Source organism: Hylobates moloch, unplaced genomic scaffold (genome assembly GCF_009828535.3).
Source record: "Hylobates moloch isolate HMO894 unplaced genomic scaffold, HMol_V3 SCAFFOLD_18, whole genome shotgun sequence".
Classification (NCBI taxonomy): domain Eukaryota; kingdom Metazoa; phylum Chordata; class Mammalia; order Primates; family Hylobatidae; genus Hylobates; species Hylobates moloch.
Genome location: NW_026652293.1, coordinates 28,057,414 through 28,079,510, shown reverse-complemented (window position 1 = coordinate 28,079,510; position 22,097 = coordinate 28,057,414). Strand labels below are relative to the sequence as shown.

At 41.0% G+C, this 22,097-nt stretch overlaps 1 long non-coding RNA gene across 3 annotated transcripts in view; it reads left to right on the top strand.

Annotated features, from left to right (window-relative positions):
• LOC131381818 (uncharacterized) overlaps positions 1 to 20,017 on the top strand; it is a 60,182-nt gene extending 40,165 nt beyond the window's left edge. The window contains exons 3-7 of one of the 3 annotated variants that reach the window (XR_009210769.1): positions 14,433 to 14,554; positions 17,366 to 17,476; positions 19,322 to 19,440; positions 19,541 to 19,647; positions 19,864 to 20,017. This is a non-coding gene — a long non-coding RNA (uncharacterized LOC131381818). Of the gene's footprint in view, positions 1 to 14,432; positions 14,555 to 17,365; positions 17,477 to 19,321; positions 19,441 to 19,540 lie in introns of all 3 variants that reach the window. The other 2 variants (XR_009210768.1, XR_009210767.1) reach the window with 2 other exon arrangements.
• The last annotated feature ends 2,080 nt before the right edge of the window (positions 20,018 to 22,097 follow it).

Here is a 22,097-nt window from a genome sequence, read left to right as displayed (position 1 = left end):
AGTTCAAGACCAGCCTGGGCAGCATAGGGAGACCCTGTCGCTACAAGAAAATAAGACAATTAGCCAGGCATGGTGGCATGTGCCTGTAGTCCCAGCTACTCAGGAGGCTGAGATAAAAGAGTCACTTGAGCCCAAGAGGTCAAGGTTGCAGTGAGCCGTGATTGCACCACTGCACTCCAGCCTTGATGACAGAACAAGGCCCCGTCAAAAAAAAAAAAAAAAAAATTAATTGACCTGCTGGCACCTCAGAGTTATCCTCTGAAAGTGGATGATTAAGGGCATCTTTAGGTGTAGTTCTGCCACTTTCAGACTCTATGTTTCACTGTCACGTTGCTGAAATTCTAGACAAGTGTTTCAAAGGGTCCTCAGAAAAACATAGGGTTTTATATCAAAAGCTTTATGAATGTTCACTCCCTTTGACCCGAAAATACTACAAAAACACTACTTTTAGGAGTTTGTCCTAAGGAAAACATTGAGGATGAAGGAAATGATTCATATTTGTTGCAAAGTGGTTTGTTGCAATGAAAGATTAAAAATTATATATCCTATAAAAGGAAACTGTACATAAGTTATATCAACACAGTAGAATGTCTCACTGCCATTAAAAATGATAGGTAGGCCAGGTGTGGTGGCTCACGCCTGTAATCCCACCACTTTGGGAGGCTGAGGTGAGTGGATCACTTGAGCTTAGGAGTTCGAGACAAGCCTGGGCAATATGGCAAAACCCTATCTATACAAAAAAATACAAAAATTAGCCTGGTATGGTGGTGTGCACCTGTAGTCACAGCTACTTGTGGGGCAGAGGCAGGAGGATTACTTGAGCCTGGGAGATTGAGGCTGCAGTGAGCCATGACCACACCACTGCACTCCAGCCTGGGTGACAAAGTGAGATCCTGTCTCAAAAACAAAAAACAAAAAACAAAAACAAGTACAGAAATATTGGCTATTGATATGGAAAGATGCTCAAAATATATCATTAAGTGAAATATATATATTTGAAAATAATATGATAGTATGATTCAAAGTTTATAAATTAAAGCTATGAATATTTTTTATTTTGTTTATAATTGACACATAATAATTGTACATGTTTATGGGGTACAATGTGATGTTTCAATACATGTGTATATTGTATAATGATTAAATCAGTATTAATTAGCATGTAGCATGTCCATCACCTCAAACCTTTATCATTTCTTTATGGTGAAAACTTTCAAGATCCTCTTTTCCAGCTATCTTGAAATGTACAATACACTGTTTTTTTGTGTTTTTTTGTTTGTTTGTTTGTTTGTTTTTTTTGAGACGGCGTCTTGCTCAGTTGCTCAGGCTGGAGTGCAGTGGTGTGATCCCAGCTCACTGCAAGCTCTGCCTCCCAGGTTCATGCCATTCTCCTGCCTCAACCTCCCGAGTAGCTGGGACTACAGGTGCCCGCCACCACGCCCGGCTAATCTTTTTTTTTTTTTTTGTATTTTTAGTAGAGACGGGGTTTCACCATGTTAGCCACGATGGTCTTGATCTCCTGACCTTGTGATACACCCACCTCAGCCTCTCAAAGGGCTGGGATTACAGGCATGAGCCACTGCGCCTGGCCGTACAATACTCTGCTATTAGCTATGGCCACTCTACTATGTAATATAAGATAGAACTTGTTATCCCTAACTGTAACTTTGTACCCCTTGGATGACCCCTCCTGATCTTCCCCGTCCTTCTCCCACCAAGAGAGACCAGACTATCAAGTAGACCAGCACACTCCAAATAGATCTTTGGAAAGAAGGCATTGAGAGTGGATAGAGGGAGGATACAGACCCTGAGCTGAAAGGAGAGAAAGTTGGGAATCCTGCACAGGGTTGCCAAGCACTGGAACTTAATCCTGACCACAAGTGGCTCTTAGAGAAGTGGTAAGTGGAATAGGCATGGAGCAGCCCACTCTCACCATGGACCTCCAGGATCCTAGCTGTGGGAGACCCCACGACCCCAATGGATGGATATTTGAGTTGGCAGGGAGAACTGCCCAGAGGGTTGGCAGAGACAGAGCTCTAGCTTGCACAGATCCCAGAGGATTTGGTGTGAGAACGTCTGCCCTGGAACATAACCTTGGAGTACTCATCCCCCAAGGCTTGCCATACTCCTCTAGTTGGCTGCAAACTTTGTTAGCTGCCATATTTGGAGAGAGCAGGGCAGTCATGCCTGTGGGATAGGGTCAGTATGATCTGAACACCTTCCTGTCTGCTGGCCTCTCCTAGGGTCTAGGCCTGGACACATCCACTTGTAGCAGGCCTCAGCTGCCCTGCTGTAATGCTTGGCAGCAGCCATGTTCCCATTGGAGCACTTTACAGACACACCCTAGCTGTCAGACACCTGCCTGCAGCCTCCCCAGCTGCCCTACCAGTGCGCAGTCCCATTGAGACCCACCACTGTCCTGCCAGTGTGCATGTGTGTGGACTGCTGCCACCTCACCACTGTGCCCATGCCCATACCCTCCCTCTGTCATACTGTCCTGCTGCTGCTCACTCCCCCATGGCCTCTGGACTGCAGCACACTCTTCTGGACTCCCCCACCCCCTGCTGCCCCATCAGAGGCTTTTGCTGGCAGTCATTGTGGGCCTATTATTGCCAGTGGACTGGAACACTTTGGCCCTTCCAGCACAGCAGTACTTAATCTCAAGAAGCCGGAGAACAAAGCCATGGGCCCAGTCTCAGCCCCACAGGGTTAGAACATGCAGCCCAGGAGTGTTGAGCTGACCCCTGGGCCCCTAAAACTATCCAGAAAGGAAGCCAATTGAGTAAACCCAACTTATACCAAAGTCAAACCCTCAAGGGCATCAAAAATATAAAAGCAAAAAGCCACATTCAAGGACAGCAACTTCAAAGATTAAAAGAACATCAGCCCACACAGATGAGAAAGAACCAGCACAAGAATTCTGGCAACTGTAACAGTCAGAGTGTCTTCTCTCCAAATGACCACACTAACTACCCAGATATGGTTCTTAACAAGATTGAAATGGCTGAAATGACAGACATAGAATTCAGAATCTGCACGGCAAAGAAGCTCAACAAGATACAGGAGAAAGTTGAAACCCAATCCAAGGAAACCAGTAAAATGATCCAACAGTTGAAAGATGAAGCCATTTAAAAATTAAAAAATTTTTTTTAACTTTTGATTTTTTGTGGGTACATAGTAGCTATATATATTTCTGGAGTACATGAGAAATTTTGATACAGGCATGCAATAATGCATAATAACCACATCATGGAAAATTGGGTATCTATCCCCTCAAGCATTTATCCTTTCTGTTACAAACAATCCAGTTATACTCTTAATTATTTTTAAAATGTACAATTAAATTATTATTGACTATAGTTACCCTGTTGTACTATCAAATACTAGGTCTTATTCATACTGTCTATTTTTTTGTACCCATTAACCATCCCTACCTCCTCCCAGCCCCGCACTACCTCTCCTAGCCTCTGGTAACCATCCTTGTATCTTCTGTCTTCAGAAGGTCAATCATTTTGATTTTTAGATCCTATAAATGAGAATGTGTGATGTTTGTCTTTCTGTGCCTGACTTATTTCATTAGCATAATGACCTCCACTTCCAACCATGTTGTTGCAAATGACAGAATCTCATTCTTTTTATGACTGAATAGTACTCCATTGTGTATAAGTACCACATTTTCTTTATCCATTCATCTGTTGATGAACACCTAGGCTGCTTCCAAATCTAGCCATTTTAAGAAAGAACCAAACTGGGCTGGGCATGGTGGCTCATGCCTGTAATCCCAGCAATTTGGGAGGCTGAGGTGGGCAGAGCACCTGAGGTCAGGAGTTTGAGACCAGCCTGGCCAACATGGTAAAATCTCGCCTCTGTTAAAAATACAAAAAATTAGCCAGACATGGTGGCCGGTGCCTATAATCCCAGCTGCTTGGGAGGCTGAGGCAGGAGAATTGCTTGAGCTCGGGAGGCAGAGGTTGCAGTGAGCTGAGATCGTGCCATTGCACTTCAGCCTGGGCGACAAGAGCAAAACTCCATCTAAAAAAAAAGAAAGAACCAAACTGAACTTCTGGAAATGAAAAATGTACTACAGGAATTTCATAATGCAATTGGAAGCATTAATAACAGACTAGACCAAGCCGAGGAAAGAATCTCAGAGTTTAAAGACCACTCTCTCAAATCAGTGCAGACAGACAAAAATAAAGAAAAAATATTTTAAAAAATGAACAAAACCTCTGAGAAATATGGGATTATGTAAAGAGACCAAACCTATGACTCATTGGCATTCCTGAAAGGGATGGAGAGAGAGTAAGCAACTTGGAAAGCATATTTGAGGATATTGTCCATGAAAATTTCCCCAACCTTGCTACAGAGGTTGACATGCAAATTCAGGAAGTTCAGAGAACCCCTGTAAGATACTATACAAAATGACCATCTCCAAGATACATAGTCATCACATTCTGCAAGGTCAGTGTGAAATAAAAAAATCTTAAAGGCAGCCAGAGAGAAGGGGCAGGTCATATACAAAGAGAACCCCATCAGATTAACAGTGGATCTTTCAGCAGAAACCTTACAAGCCAGAAGAGATTAGGGGCCTACATACAGCATCATTAAAGCACAGAAATTCCAACCAAGAATTTCATAGCCAGCCAAACTAGGCTTAATAAGCAAAGGAGAAATGAAATCCTTTTTAGACAAACAAATGCTAAGGGAATTCATGACCATGAGACCTGCCTTACAAGAGTTTGTTAAGGGAGTGCTAAACATGGAAAGGAAAGACTGATACCTACCACACATAAACACACTTAGGTACACAGCCCACTGACACTATAAAGCAGCTATGCAATCAAGTCTACATAACAACCAGCTAACAACAGGATGATAGGATCAAATTCTTACATATCAATATTGACCTTGAATGTAAATGGACTAAACACCCAACTTAAAAGGCACAGAGTGGCAACTTGGATAAAGAAGGAAGATCTAACTGTATGCTGTCTTCAAGAGACCCATCTCATATCTGATGACTCCTATAGGCTCAAAATAAAAGGATGGAGAAAGATCTATCAAGTAAATAAAAAACAAAAAAGAGCAGGGTTGCTATTCTTATTTCAGACAAAGCAGACTTAACCAACAATGATTAAAAAGGACAAAGAAGGGCATTACATACTGATAAAGGGTTTAATTCAACAAGAAGACTTAACTATCCTAAATATATATGCACTCAACATTGGAGCACCCAGATTCATAAAAACAAGTTCTCAGAGACCTATGAAGAAACTTAGATAATCACACAATAACAGTGGGAGACTTCAACACCCCACTGACAGTGTTAGATCATTGAGGTAGAAAACTAACAAAGATACTCCAGAGCAAAACTTGACACTTGACCAACAGACCTAACAGACATCTACAGAACACTCCACCCAACATTAAGAATATACATTCTTCTCATCAGCACATACTTTAAGATGGACAATGTGCTCGGCCATAAAGCAATTCCAAACAAATTTTAAAAAGCCAAAATCATATCAACCACACTCTTGGGCCACAGAGCAATAAAAATAGAAATCAATACAAAGCTCTCTCAAAAACCATAAATTACATGGAAATTAAACAACTTGATCCTGAATGATTTTGAATAAAGAATGAAATTAAGACAGACATCAAAAAATTCTTTGAAACTAATGAAAACAAAGATACAGTATTGCTAGAATCTTCATTTACTCAGATTCTAATGTAATGTTAAGAGGAAAGTTTATAGTGCTAAATTCCTATATCAAGATGATAAAAAGATTCTCAAATTAACAACCTAACATCATATTTAGAGAAACTAGAGGAACAAGAGCAAACCAATCCCAAAACTAGTAGAAGAAAAAGAATAACCAAAATCAGAGCTGAACTGATTGAAATTGAGACGTGAACTTGGTTTTTTGAAACAATAAACAGGATTGATAGAATACTAGCTAGATTAATAAAGAAAAAAGAGAGAAGATTCAAATGAACACAATCAGAAATAACAAAGGTGACATTACCACTGACCCCACAGAAATACAAAAAACTCTCAGAGTCTATTATGAACACCTCTGTGCACACAAACTAGGAAACCTACAAGAAATGGATAAATTCCTAGAACATAAAACCTCCCAAGATTGAACCAGGAAGAAATTGAAATCCTGAACAGACAAAAATGAGTTCTGAAACTGAGTCAGTAATTAAAAACTTAAACAACCACAACAAGCTCTAGCAGAAGGATTCACAGCCAAATTCTACCAGATGTACAAAGAAGAGCTAGTACCCATCCTACTGAAACTACTCCAAAAAATTGAGGAGGAAGGATTCCTCTGTAACTTATTCTATGAGGCCATCATCATTCTGGCACCGAAGCCTGGCAGAGACACAATGAAAAAAGGAAACTTCAGGCCAAAATACCTTATAAAAATAGATGCAAAAATCTTCAACAAAATACTAGCAAACCAAATCTAGCAGCACATCAAAAAGCTAATCCACTATGATCATGTAGGCTTTATCCCTGGGATGCAAGGTTGGCTCAACATATGCAAATCACTTTTATGTAATAAAAGTAATTCATCTCATCAAACTAAAAACAAAAACCACATGGTAATCTCAATAGATACAGAAAAGGCTTTTTTTAAAAAATAAAATTCAACATACATTCATGTTAAAAACCCTCAACAAACTAGATATTGAAGGAACAAACCTCAAAATAATAAGAGCCATCTATGACAAACCCACAACCAACATCATGCTGAACAGGCAAAAGCTAGAAGTATTTCCTTTGAGAACTGAAACAAGACAAAGAATGCTGACTCTCACCACTCCTATTCAACATAGTACTGGAAGTCCTAGCCAAAGCAGTCAGGCAAGAGAAAAAAATAAAAAGCACCCAAATAGGAAGAGAGGAAGCCAAACTATCTCCTTCCACAGATGATATGATTCTATACCTAGAAAACCCCCATAGTTTCTGCCCCAAATCTCCTAGAACTAATAAACAACTTCAGTAACATTTCAGGATAGAAAATTAATGTACAGAAATCGGTAGCATTTCTTTATACCAATAATGTCAAGCTAAGAGCCAAATCAAGAATGCAGTCCCATTCACAATAGCCACAGAAAAAAGAAAATACCTAGGAATGCAGCTAACCAGGCAGATGAAAGATCTCTACAACTAGAATCACAAAACACTCCTGAAAGAAATAAGAGATAACACAAATGGAAAAACATCTCATGCTCATGGATAGGAAGAATCAATATTGTTAAAAAGGCCACAGTGCCAGAAGCAATGTACAGACTCAATACTATTCCTGTCAAACTACCAACATCATTTTTCATAGAATTAGAAAAAACTTCAAAAATTCACATGGAACAAAAAATGAGCCCAAATAGCCAAAGCAATCCTAAGCAAAAAGAACAAAGCCAGAGAACAAAACCAAAACAGCATGGTAGTTGTTCAGAAACAGACACATAAACCTATAGAACAGGTTAGAGAACCCAGAAACCAAGCTGCACAGCTACAACCATCTGATCTTCAACAAACTGACAATAACAAGCAACAGGGAAAGGACTCCCTATTCAATAAATCGTGTTGGGATAACTGGCTGGTCATATGCAGAAGATTGAATCTGGACCTCTTCCTTTCACTATATAGAAAAATCAACTCCAAATGGATTAAAGACTTAAATATAAGACCTAAAACTAAAAACACTAGAAGAAAACCTAGGAAATATCATTCTGGACGTAGACCTTGGCAAAGATTTCATGATAAAGACTCTAAAAGCAATTGCAACAAAAATAAAAATTGACAAGTAGGACCTAATTAATGATCTTTTGCACAGCAAAAGAAACTATCAATACAGTAAACAGACAACCTACAGCATGGGAGAAAATATTCTCAAACTTTACATGTAACAAAGGGCTAATATCCAGAATTTTTTTTTTTTTGAGACGGAGTCTCGCTCTGTCGCCCAGGCTGGAGTGCAGTGGCACAGTCTCGGCTCACTGCAAGCTTCGCCTCCCAGGTTCATGCCATTCTCCTGCCTCAGCCTCTCTGAGTAGCTGGGACTACAGGCGCCCGCCACCACGCCCGGCTAATTTTTTGTATTTTTAGTAGAGACGGGGTTTCACTGTGGTCTCCATCTCCTGACCTCGTGATCCGCCCGCCTATAAGGAACTTAAGCAAATCAACAAGTAAAAAACAAATAATCCCATTTCAAAAAACAGGAAAAGGACATAAACAGACACTTCTCAAAAGAAGACACACATGCAGCCAACGAACATGAAAAAATGCTCAACATCACTAATCATTAGAGAAAATGCAAATCAAAACCACAATGAAATACCATCTCATACCAGTGAAAGCTATTATTAAACCAGAATGGCTATTATTAAAAAGTAAAAAAACAAAAAGCATGTTGATGAGGTTGCAGAGAAAAGGGAACACTGATACACTGCTGGTAGGAATGTAAATTAGTTTAGCCACTGTGGAAAGCAGTTTGGAGATTTCTGAAAGAACTTAAAACAGAACTACCATTTGACCCAGCAATTCCATTACTGGGTATATATCCAAAAGAAAACACATTGTTTTACCAAAAACAAAAACAAACTAAAAAACAAAAACATCTAGCCATTGAAAAAATAAAGACTTTTGGAAAATTGCTATTTTTCTGGTTAAACTTCTTTGGTATGTGTCTTTCTGATCTTCTAAATGTATTTATCTACCTACCATTCTTGGTTCTTTATTACCACTCTTTTAAGAGGAATCATTTCTTTTGTTATCTTTACATTGCATAATTAAAACCGACTGACTTATTTGGGCTTTACCTGTTTAAGCTATCAAAAGTAAAACTAATAATATTTGCCTTCCTTACCAAGATTCCTGGGGATATGTCTCCTGAAAAAAAAAGAGTGTTGGACTCTTCTGTTTTTATTTTTCTGTTGTCATAGCTTCACAACAATTAATTATGTGTAAGTTTCCATTATACCTAATATCATCACAGACAGTGCATTATCTATATACACAGAGGGTTAGAAGCTCTCTGTTGTGGTGTTTAGCCTCACGCTCATCCAGACAATCTAAAAGGGTAACAAGGATAATGAGTTCCTCTACGCTTCACATGGATTATTAGATAGGACTTTTGACTGAAAGTGGCAGAATCTAACTTGAACTAGAGTAGGCAAAATGGCAACCATATTAGCCCGTAAAATGAAACTGCTGGAGATGTGATGGTATAAGGACTCACATCTCCCTTCTTCTCATTCTTCTCTTTATATGTTAATCTCATTATCTGAAGACTGTTTTCCCCAAAAGGCCAACTTATTCCCAGCTGCTTCCATGAGAGGAAAGGGCTCATTTTCTCTAGAAGCCAAGGCAAAAAATCTAGGAAAGGGGCTCACATCTGTAGGAGAGGCAGGGAGGAATATGGGTTATATGTGGGTTATTGTGATTGACAGCCATCATCAGAACCACATTGCTGGAATGAGGTGGGAGGAGTTCCCCCAAAGTCGTGTGCTAAAGGGTCACCAAAAAGGCAACCATGACATCTGTGTGCCTTTTAACTGCAAAGAGGTTGGAGGAGATATGAAGTGCTAAACAACAGACAAAATTCTTTTGCCAATTTTACAAACATTTATCACTGCCACTCAAGGAATGAACATAAACAAGGAATAATCTTTATCCTAAAGAATTTTATAATCCATGGAGGGATTAGAAAGTGCACAGGTAATTATGATTCAAGAGAGTCTATACTAATGATCACAAAAAGCTTACAAAGGGCTCTAGAGAGTTCAGTGCCAAGGGAGAGACCATATTAATTTGAATGGAAAAGGCTAGGCAGATGATTTGGGCTTAGGGACATTGGGATTTTGATGGGCAGAGCTGGCACTTTGAACAGTGATGAAAGGATACTCTATCTAGCTGAAACTACATGAGGAAGTCTTCTACTTGGGAGAGGTGTGCAGAGGGCATTTGGGGAGCTGCAAAGAATCTAGCTGCAAACCGAAGGTGGGGATTAAAGTTATATTATGGAGGATCTTGAATGTCAGGCTAAGGAATGTATACCAATTATCCTGTGGTTTCTCTCACAAAAACCAATGGCTGCATTAAATGAGTGTATAGAAGATTTTTCATCTCTGGACATGTCTAATTGCAGAGCTCTAATTGGAGGAACGTGTGGCAGTATGTGAAAGGAGAAAATAGGTGCTTGCTGCTTTGTTTCTGTCAAAACCTCTGATGTTAGAATATGTACAAAAATGGGCACAAAAAGTTTGTGACATATAGCTTAAAGTGGGAAAAATAAGCAAGAAGATAATTCTTACAGCTTCGATAAGCTAGTGGTTCGTCAAGTGTGGCCTCATGACCGGCAGCATTTGTCACCTGGAAATTTGTGAATAATTCAAAATATTGAGCCCCACCCCAGACTTACTGAGTCAGAGGCTCTGGGAGTGGAGCCCAGCAACCAGTGTTTTAACAAGCCCTTCAGACAATTTTTTTTTTTTTTTTTTGAGACGGAGTCTTGCTTTGTCGCCCAGGCTGGAGTGCAGTGGGGCAACTCGGCTCACTGCAAGCTCTGCCTCTCAGGTTCACGCCATCCTCCTGCCTCAGCCTCCCGAGTAGCTGGGACTACAGGCGCCGGCCACCACGGCCGGCTAATTTTTTGTATTTTTAATAGAGACGGGGTTTCACTGTGTTAGCCAGGATGGTCTCGATTTCCTGACCTCGTGATCCGCCCGCCTCGGCCTCCCAAAGTGCTGGGATTACAGGCGTGAGCCACTGCGCCAGGCCCAGACAAGGTTAATGAATGCTAAAGTCTGAGAACCACCGTTTGATAGGCTGAAAATGGCACCTCAAAAGACAGTGCATCTGAATCCCTGGAACTTATAAAATATTATCTTATTTCGCAATAGGGTCTTTGCAGATCTGATTAAAGATCTTAAGACAAGAAATTATCCTAGATTATCTGGATGAATCCTAAATATCGGCACAAGGACCCTTTTAAGAGAGAGACAGAGGGAGATTACACACATGGAAGAGGAGGAGGCACTGTGATCACAGAGGCAGAGCCTGGAGTGACGCAGTAACAACCAGGGGATGAGGGCAGCAACAACCAGGGGATGAGGGCAGCAACAACCAGGGGATGAGGGCAGCAACAACCAGGGGATGAGGGCAGCAACAGCCAGGGGATGAGGGCAGCCACCGGAAACTGGAAAAGGAAGTGAATGGGTTCTCCCCTAGAGCATGTGGAAGGATCACAGACGGCTTTGCTGACCTCTTGATTTCAGCCCAGTGAAACCGACTTCAAATTTCTGAATCATAGCTCTGAATTAGAACTGTGAGAAAGTGAATTTCCGTTGTTTTAAGCTATCAAGTTTGTAGTAATTTGTTACAGAAGCCACAGGAAAGGAATACACTCCTCATAAGGAATGAGGAGATATATATGCTAAACTACTTAAAAATTTATTAGAGTCTTATAAGAAAATATACTTACTATTTTTTAAATATCTAAAATTAGTGATCCTTTTGTAAAATTTGCCACTTCTTAAACATTTTTCCCAACACAGCTTGCCATCAAATGTTAAAGTGTAATAATTTTCATAATGTTGGCATCAGACATGGCCTTTATATATCTTAATTTTCATATGATAGCAAATCCCACAGGAAAGAAAATAAATTCTCTTGACAGGAGGAAAAAAAAACAGGACATATTTTGCTTATAGGTAAGATTTGCATAGGTTAGAAAGCTGTCATAAAGCTTTCTTATGGTTAAGGAAATGTTTTGTGGGAAATAATGTTGGCATTTATTTATAGGAAAATGTTTCACAATAAATATTAGAAGATAGTCTGTATAATCTATGCTACTTGATAAAATAGTCGAGCTTTTAAAAAGAGATCTGAAACACCTGGAACTTGTAATAATTTGTCTTCTGCACAATGCTTCTCAGGTCATTGTTATATATATGTAGATATATCTATATATGAATATATAAAAGAATATATATATAAGTATGTACCCATTTAATTCTTACAACTGCATACTATATGAGATGAGCAGGTCAAGTATTTTTATTTTTCTTATATTACAGTTTTAAAAATGATGCTCAAAGAAGTTAAATAACTGGCCCAAATTCACAAAAAAAGGTAGATACTAGATTTGGTATTAGAAACTACCTAAATCTCCCGACAATGCTATTTCCAGGGTTTCAGGTTTCTTCAGCTGACCTCAACTGGGCAAATTAATATTTGTGGTTAATTACACTCTGGTTTAGAGACACTGTGATCTGTTTCAACCAATTCAATAGTCATTGCTGAGCATCTATTGTGTGTCTGAAACTGTGCTAGTTCATCTAGGGGAACACAGAGAAGGTGCCAGACATATTACTGGTAGGGAGGAAATGCCTATGTAAATGAAACAAATAAGAAGGAGAAAGAATAAAACCAAATGCCTCAATCTGGGAGACTTCATGCAGAAAAACCTTGAAGAATGGATGTGATTCAGGAGGTGAAAGTTAGAAAAGCATTGCAGGAGGCAAAAGAGTGTGTCAGGGAGTGGTGGGAGTGAAACAGCATGAACAAAAACGTAGAGATTGAAATAACAGGTGGGACCCGGAGAAAGTGAAGTGACAGCCTGAGGTGCCAGGAGCACCATGTATATGTTGGTGAGTAGTGGGAGCTGGCTTCTCAGGGCCCACCTGGCCTCAGACAGTCTCACAGCAGCCAAGAATCTTTAGTATTTCCAGTGAATACACACCCTAGGAAAGTAAGGGAAAAGTAGTACTCACATGTAAAAATTAAAATGCATTTTAAAAACCTCACCTTTTGCCCAGCGCTACCATTCTTGTCCTATGGGCCCACCCTCTGGAAGCTTGTACCTCTGCGCCTGTGTTTTCTGATGGTAAACAGGTACAGGTGTATGTGTGTAAATGTATTTGAACCATGAGCCATACATTTCCTGTTTGCAAAAGAGGTGTCTTTCTTTAGGAAAATGTTTAAAGAGTTTGAGGTGAGGACGCAGTCTGCAAGGAGATGGGAAATCAAAATTACATTTACATAAAGTGACATGAATTAGGGAGAGAGGCTTAACTGGAGATAGAGGGAAGGGGAGGAAGCAGGAAGTGAAGTGGGCAGAGCAGGAGGCCAGAGCCTGAGGAGAAAGGATAACTGGTCAGAAACTTCTGGGGCCAGAGTGGTAGAAGGGCTTTAGAGAACAATGATATTTTAAATTATTTTTGGTGTTTCCATGTAAAACTTCTCCATTGCCCTGAATCTTCCATAAAAGTTAGTTACACCCAGAACCTGGAATGGGTGGTATTTTGGGGAAGTACCTAAAGTGAGGTGTGGATGTGTAGGACTCAGGGCCATGTCCAGCATGGACAACAGAGTAGCAATATTTATGCAAAGGCAACATGACCCACAGACCAGATGAAGTTCTCCCTTGATGACAAAGAGAAACCCAGGCACATTGCTGGAGAAAATGGGAAGCTTGTTGAGTTTTCCATTTCATATAGGATAGGGTTTCAGCCAATTTCATTTGATCCATATAGGCCATGGTGATCCCTGCATAGATCTGGGTTACCCCAGCTCATGGTCATCACTGGCAGCCATGCTTTGGTCTCTGCTTCACTGTGCTAGTCTGCCACCATGGAAAGGCCTTTCTGTTTGCTGAAAGTCACCAGGCAAGTGAGCCAGCTCCTGGAGGAGGAGGTAGAGCTAGATCAGCCAAATGTAGCCTCCAGAGAGTGACTCAAATTTGGCTTGTCTTGGCTCCAGAATCTATTTTCTGTTTACTAAGGGATTAATCATGGTTTCCAAATTGGTCTGCCAGGACACCGGCAGGGCTAGTTAAAGCAGAGGTGCCGGGTTTGGGATTTTTCCATGCCCTGGTTGGTGATTTTCAGCAGGAAAATGAAGGGATGTGCTTCCTCCTTTATAGCTGCCCGAAAAATTATTGAAAATCCAATAACTTATCTGATTCTGGTCACTTGTGTCAGCATAAACGCATGAGGTTTATAGCAACTGAGGTGAGATGCCTGACTTCTTTAGCATCTGAAGTGAGATGTGTCAATTCTTTTTCTTTTTTTGTCAGCATAAAGTGAAGTGTGGATGTGAAGGACTCAGGGCCATGTCCAGCATGGGCAACAGCAGTAGTAGCACTTATGCAATGGAAAGGTGATCCACAGACCAGATGAAATTAAAGCCTTTGGTGAAAAAGATAAATCCAAGTACATTGTTCTCCTTCCCCCCAAGTGCTGATTCGAGTAACACAATTTGGTGGCTATTTGAATTAATTTAATAATTGTTTAATAAATAACCAACATGTGCTAGGCTACAGAATCCCATGTTTGATTTAGCATCTAGGGAAGTCAGGCAGGGTTTGGAGATACTGTGAACATATCTTTCTTTACTTTTTCTTTTTTCGAGACAGGGTCTTGTTCTGTCACCCAGGCTGGAGTGGCATGATCGTGGCTCACTGCAACTTCTGCCTCCCAGGCTCCCAGCCTCAAGCGATCCTCCCACTCCAGTCCCCTGAAGCAACTGGGACCACAGGTAAGTGCCACCATGCCTGGCTAATTTCTTTTCTTTTCTTTCTTTCTTTTTTTTTTGAGACGGAGTCTTGCTCTGCTGCCAGGCTGGAGTGCAGTGGCGCAATCTCCGCTCGCTGCAACCTCTGCCTCCTGGGCTCAAGTGATTCTCCTGCTTCAGCCTCCCAAGTAGCTGGGACTATAGGCGTGCACCACCACGCTCAGCTAATTTTTGTATTTTTAGTAGAGATGGGGTTTCACCATGTTGGCCAGGATGGTCTCAATTTCTTGACCTCATGATCCACCTGCCTTGGCCTTCTAGAGTGTAATTTTTGTATTCTTTGTAGAGATGGGGTTTCACTATGTTGCCCAGGCTGGTCTCAAACTCCTAAGCCCAAGGGATATGTCTGTCTTGGCCTCCCAAAGTGCTGGGATTACAGACATGAGCCACTGTGCCTAGACATATCTTTCATTCTTATAAAAGGGGCTTGAGGCTGTCTTTTTGCTAGATTCACGATAATCCCATTAGGATATGTCTTTTCAGTGTATTCATACATGAGCAATGAATCAACACAATGTCTTCTTGAGCCTGGTCTAATATCATGGGAGAAGACTTTTTAAAAGTTGAAGCATGGCTAACATGGTGAAACCCTGTCTCTACTAAAAAATACAACAAAAATTAGCTGGGCGTGGTGATGGGCACCTGTAGTCCCAGCTACTTGGGAGGCTGAGGCAGGAGAATGGTGTGTACCCAGGAGGCAGAGCTTGTAGTGAGCCGAGATCGCACCACTGCACTCCAGCCTGGGTGACAGAGTGAGACTCCATCTCAAAAAAAAAAAAAATTGAAGCAATAATTGATTTTGCTCTCATTTGTTGGATTGTTTAACGTAAGCGGGGGCTTGATTATTTTGCACTGTAACTACTTCCACAGATGTCCACACTGATCATATTTTCCCAAGGATAATTAAGAGGCTCTTGAAAATATAATAAATAATTTTTAAATGGAGAACGTGTTTTTCAATTAGCTGGAATTACTTTAAGTAATTTGTGATTTAAGTAATTTGTGATCACTATACTTTAGAATTTAATATATAGGGTGTTTAGCTTTATGGTAATAAAAACAATCTCTAGCTGGAGAAATCTGCATTAATCTCACAAAAACACTTATATTGTGAAGTAGACTCGTGGAAAGAAACATGTGACAGGTCTGTCACTTCCTTTTTAGCTTTATCAGGCTTTAAAAATAGTAAAAACAACTAGAATAATGAAACAGATTATCATATTATAACATACTGCTATTTGAGTCCTGATTAATTTTGACACCTTCAACTGTTTGTTCTATACAAATCTGCGTATGCAGCACGTAGGGACTAGCATTACTATGGTCTGGGTCGTGATTAGAACAGAAATAGATAGACAGACAACAATGAAACACTCTTAACTTGGTCCCCAAATCCCACTGATGCCTGAAATCCCACTGTTAATGCATGCCTCCATAGTGTTAGGCATAGTCCTCCTCAGCAGTGTTTTGGGTATGTCCTTCAGAGAGTGAGGATGTTACCTTAAGGAACACCAACAATCAAGAAGTATGGCATACTCAATGGGCATGTTTTCAACTCTTCTGCTACTTTTTCCTTTGTGCCACTAATCTGACGCATACAATTATTGAGAAAGGATGAAGCTAGCCAAAGTCCCTGCAGTATTTCCCGCTGATGAGATACAGAAAAAAGCAACAATGGCAAATATTAGGAAAATGATTCTCAGGCTCTCTATTGTATCTGGCTTATTCTAGGAGAGACCAAGAGCACAGAGCAAGTGAGTGCAAAATTGACACAGAACTTAAATTTCTGTATCTGGGATTGAGAGTTGAAGAGTTCAGGTGCCAACTACTTTGTGGTCTTTCTGAATCATGACCGTTTGTGATGACCAAGTAAAGTGAAGGTAGGATAATGTCAAAGTGAGAAGGTTCTAGGATGCATTCCTTAGAAGCTGTAAGCTGGGGTGTTTCCATCAGGCTGTTTGGAAAAGCTCTTAGAGTTTCCTGCTAGAGTGGCAGTGTCCACAGAGACAATAGCAAAACAGGGTTATCCAGCTAACCAATCCTTCTAAAAATCATTTTGAAACTTAGAGTTGGAAAGGGCCAAGAGGTCATCTGGTCTACCTTCCCAGCTGCTGTCTAACATCTCGTAAGTGATTATCCACTTTCTATTTGAACACCTTCCATGATATGTAGTGCATTTAAATGCCCCATTTTGGTAGTAGCCTTTCTAGATATATTTACTTATGCCCCAAAGATATCTATAATCTTCTAGGAATGTACCCTTCAGTCTGGTAACCAAGTAACCTTCTCTTTCTAGCTATTAATATATGGGATTCCTCTGTTTTTATACAAAAGCACCATGTTAGATACTATAAGGAGAGAATAGGATTCAATAATATATACTAGACTCTTGACTTGAAGGACATTTCAGCCTAGTAGAGAAATTTAGACACAAGACACACATACATGTTCGTTGACAGGAATAATCAGGGAAGTTTCAGGAAAGAGATAGTATGTGAACTTAGCCTTGAAGTGTGGGTAGAATTTGGAAAGACTTTTCCAAGAGTGGCCTAGAAAATAAGCAAAGTTGTATTACATGGAAAAATAGTTCAATAAGATTCAGGTTACTTGCTTAAGAACCCCATTTCCCAGGAGACAACAGTGGGGAGTTTACCATTCAAAGACCTGCTTTGGAGATGTAGATTACTGTACCCTTGGATTTTCAGAAGATGCAGTTAGTATTTCTCTTTTTCAACAAATACTGTTTTCTTACTAAACCATATTTCCTGTTCCCAGAGTAATTTCATGCTGATGGAAGAAAGGAAGTAAACAGAGTTCCGGAAAGCAACTGCAAATACTCATTTTGAAAAACAAAACAAAACAAAAACAAGGGAGACATTTTAAAAGGTATTTTTATTCAGAAATTTTTAAAAAAGAAATAAGGAAAAAGGTGAGCAACCCACAATTTGTCCGGTAGTATACAAATGGCATCTAAGAGTGAGAACCTTGGCATCCTTGAAAGCAGAGGTTTGAGGTCTGAGATGTTTTGGTTCATGTTGTACCATATGGGCTACTCACTGTGTGAATGTACACTCTTGTTCATCTCCCCCTATGCTGAGCTAGTTCAGACCTAGGTCTGCTCTGCCTCTCTGGGTTTGCTTGCTGGGCACAGACGGCAAATATATGGTCAGTGGCTAAGCTGTGGATAGAATACTGTCTCTTCACCACTGACTCACAGGATGGCAGGGCCAGCTCACTTCCCCTCCTGATATTTTTGTTCCTTTGTGTACAGTGGGACCATAGCAGTCCTCACCGTCTTTCTTCATTCCATGGAAATAAATGTGTATATTTGTGAGTGTGCTTCCACACAAGGATGAAAAGGAGATTAGTTCTTGTCCTCTTCAGGGAAAGCACAGAATCACTCTCCCTCCTATTACTGTTAGCACCAGCAACATTCACGGGTAATTTTATCAGGGACCCACAGCAGCTTTCTGAATATTGGCTTGTTTATTGCAGATTACAAACGAAATCTTGGGCTAACCAAGTTACATCCCCATGTTGACTCACTTCCTTACTTTCCTCCTAGCTGCTAAAGCAACAGGACCAGTTGCCAGAGAGCTTATTTTACCTCCCCAAAACAAGATTGGTGTTTCATCCTTGAGTTTAGTACACAGGATTGTTCTTATTCTTCTGTAGATAGAGAGGTGCACTGCTTTATGCTGCAAGTTGTCTATAAGACGTTTTGTGAGTATCAAATATTTGTAAGCAAATCAAATTTCTCCCCCAGTTGAAATGATTATTTCAGAAGAATTTCTTCTTTGTTTTGAATTGGACTTCTGAGTTGGACTTCTCAGCAGATAAAGAAGAAAGAGCATTAGAATAAGAAAGAAGATTAAGCTTCTTGTTTTGATTATGCCATAATCAGCTGTGGGACCCCGGGCTAATGGCACTCCAAAATCCCGCTATTCTGTGACCTGGCTATGTGGGGCATCAGCCTCCTCATTGCTAATATTTTGGATTTAAGCTAGTTGATTTTTATGGTCCTGCAATGGAATTCTTTAAACAACTCCACTAATCCATGATACTGTTGCTTTAAAAATCTTGGTTTTAGCTTTCCTCTAAGGAATTTATAGTAACAATTATCTACTTTTTTTTTCTTAAATAAAAATAGAGGTGAGGTTTTGCCATGTTGCCCAGGCTGGTCTCGAACTCTTGGGCTCAAGTGATCTGCTCACCTTGGCCTCCTAAGATGCTGGGATGACAGGTGTGAGCCACTGCACCCGGCCAGACCATATATCTCTAGCATTTTGATAACATTCTCTACAATCTGGGCCCTGCGTAACTCCCCAGTCTTCAGACTACTGCTCTCTATGCTCACTTCTTTGGCGATTTTATACTCTTTGCCACTTTAGATACCACTTGTTTGTTGTTTCCAGTAGATTAGTATGTCCAACCCAGATTTTGGTAAACCCTAGACTCATTCTACAGTCTGTGACATCTCCATTTGAATTTCTTATCGGCATCTCAGACTCCATATGTCTAACCTGGAATGCCTGATCTCCATTGCCTCCTAAACCAGCTTCTCTCACGGCTCTCCCATCTTGGGGCCCAGCATCTCAGATCTTTCCCTTGCTTACACCAGACATTTTGTTGTTACCTATACCACCTCCTTCTCTTGCAGTCTACTTGATGCCATCTAATTGATATCCCTGCCTTCTGCCCTTCTTCTCTTATGAATCATTTTCCAAACAGCAGCCAGAGTGATCCTTTCAAAAATGGATTCAGAAATCATGTCACTGCTCTGCCCAAAGTTCCTGAGTGACTTCCCGATCACTCAGAGCACAAGCTGAAGCTCGACACATCTGGGACCCGTAAGCTTTTCATTTCTGCTCCTCCTCCTTTTGCTCACTCTGCCCCTGCCACTTTGGTCTCCTGCTCTCCCGGAACTTGCCCAACGTGTTCCTCCCTCAGGGCCTTCGCATTTGTCATTTCCTGTCCTATGATGCTCTTCCTGCAGATATCTACAGCAGCTCCCCGCTGCTCCTTTTGCAGGTTTTTGTTCAGATGTCATCTTCCTGGTGAGCTCTTCCCTGAACTGCTCCTCACCCCCTCCACCTTGCCCCCGAGACTCCCTTTAGCCTTTCTTGGATTGTTTTCCCTGTAACTCTTGCCACCACCTCATGATTGGCATTTTGGGATAGTTCTTTGTTGCGAGCTATTATCCTGTGCCTTGCAGGATGTTTAGCAGCATCACCACCCTCGACCCACTCAATACCTGCAACTTTCCTCCCTAGGTTGTGACAGCCAGAAATGTCTCCAGACACTGCCAAATGTCTCCTGGGGGACAAAACCACCCCTGGTTGAGAATCTTTGATATAATGTAAATATGCATTTTACCTATGTATTTGTTTATTATTCCTCCCTTCCCCACCAATAAAATATAATCTTTACGAGAACAGGAATTTTTGTGTCTATTTTCCACTGATATAATGCAGGCACTCTGAATAGGGTATGATGCATAGTAGGTGCTCAAACAGATATTTCACTGGTGAATAAATGAAATGTGCTCTGACCTTGTTCCTCTGTGCTCATTAAGCTCTAGCCACACTGAACTTTCTTCCACCTCTCAGACATCTGGAGCTCCTTCTCACCTTTCAGCCTTTTTCTTTCAGATCTCACTCCTGGAAAGCTCTATTCGCAGGTCTCTGTTTACTTGTTACTCAGGTCCAATAACACCTGCTCAGAGAGGCTTCCCTGATCACCATATCCTACATGACCCTCCCTGCCAGCCAGAGTCACTCTCTATATTGTTACTCTGTTTTAGTTTCTGCATTACATTTGTCTTGGAAATTATCTTGTTTACGTGGCAGGTGTCCACCTTGTTCCCTTAAATGAATGCTCCCTGACCACTCCACATTATCTGCTTTGTTTATTAATGGCAGTAATCTAAAACAGTAGTCTAAAACAGTGCAAGGTCCATCGTTGATGGGCTGATTGAATAAGTATGCCTGTCTTTTAATCAATTCAGGGTGGAAGAGAGTCTCTATAGAAAGGGTTTAAGGGTTGTATCTGTCAAGGTCCAGAAGCAAAAAAAAAAAAAAAAAAAAAGAGTCTACTCTAGCTAGTTTGAACAGAAAAGGATTAATTAGAGAATGTGGTTCACCACTGAGAAGGCTGCAGCAACATCCTCCACAGTGAGCTTTCAGGAACCACCTTGGAAACCACACACTGGGCCACCAAGGTAGAGACTGCTCTTCTTTGATTGGGAGAACTACATGGGCCACCAAGGTAGAGACTGCTCTTCTTTGATTGGGAGAACTACAGCCAAGCTGGGACACTGAGGGGTCAGCTGCTGAGTCTGGGACCAAATGACCACTTCTGGGAAGATCACACCTGCATGTAAAGGAGGTCAGCACTACTGGGAACTGACAAGATCAAGAGACTGGGGTAATGACTCTGTGTGGTTCTCCCCGTGTACATGTTAATAAAATGTATATCCCTTTTCTCCAATTAAAAAAAAATTCCCTAGCAAGTTGACTCAGAAGAAATAAATAAATACTCTCAAGAAACTGCCTCAGAAAAACCAGACACTACCACTCTAGTGTTGGCTAACAGGAAGCGCCAAAGCAGCGGAAGCTTATTTGTCTTGTCTTCTAGCTCTCATGCCAGTACGCATGATTGGTGGAACAAAACCTTGGCTACTAGGAAGTCTAGGAGACGTGGCTTTTAGCTTTCCAGTCTCTGTAGCATGGAGGGCACATTGGAAACAGGTTAGAATGGCTGTGAGGGCTGCTAATCCACCATACATAGGATGGACAGATGAGTGATTATTAAAAAGTTAATGAATCTTCAAGTTTATATTTGCCAGGCAAGAAGGTCTCAGTAAAACCAAACCAAATAGGGCCAGGCACTATTATGGGGCTCATGCCTGTAATCCCAGCACTTTGGGAGGCCGAGGTGGGTGGATCACCTGAGATCAGGAGTTCAAGATCAGCCTGGCCAACAAGGCAAAACCCTGTATCTACTAAAAATACAAAAAAAAAAAAAAAAAAAAAAGCCAGGCATACTGGTGGATGCCTTTAATCCCAGCTACTCAGGAGGCTGAGGCAGGTGAATTGCTTGAATCAGGGAGCAGGAGGTTGCAGTGAGCCGAGATTGTGCCACTGCGTTCCAGCCTGGATGACAGAGCGAGATTCAGTCTTAAAAGAAAATTAAAAAACAAAAAACAAATAGTCAAGAGATTCTTCTACTTGATGCTGATGGACAGTGTACATACAATTTCAGGAATGATTACTTTTGAGGTTGGGAAGATATGAGTTCAAACCCTAGTTTTTTGTGACCATGAATGCGCCCATTTTTTTTTTTTTTTTTTTTTTTTGAGACAGTCGTGTCGCCTAGGTGAGCGCACTGGACATGGCCCACGGTTCATAGTAGAGACAGGGTTTCACTGTGTTAGCCAGGATGGTCTCGATCTCCTGACCTCGTGATCCGCCCGCCTCGGCCTCCCAAAGTGCTGGGATTACAGGCA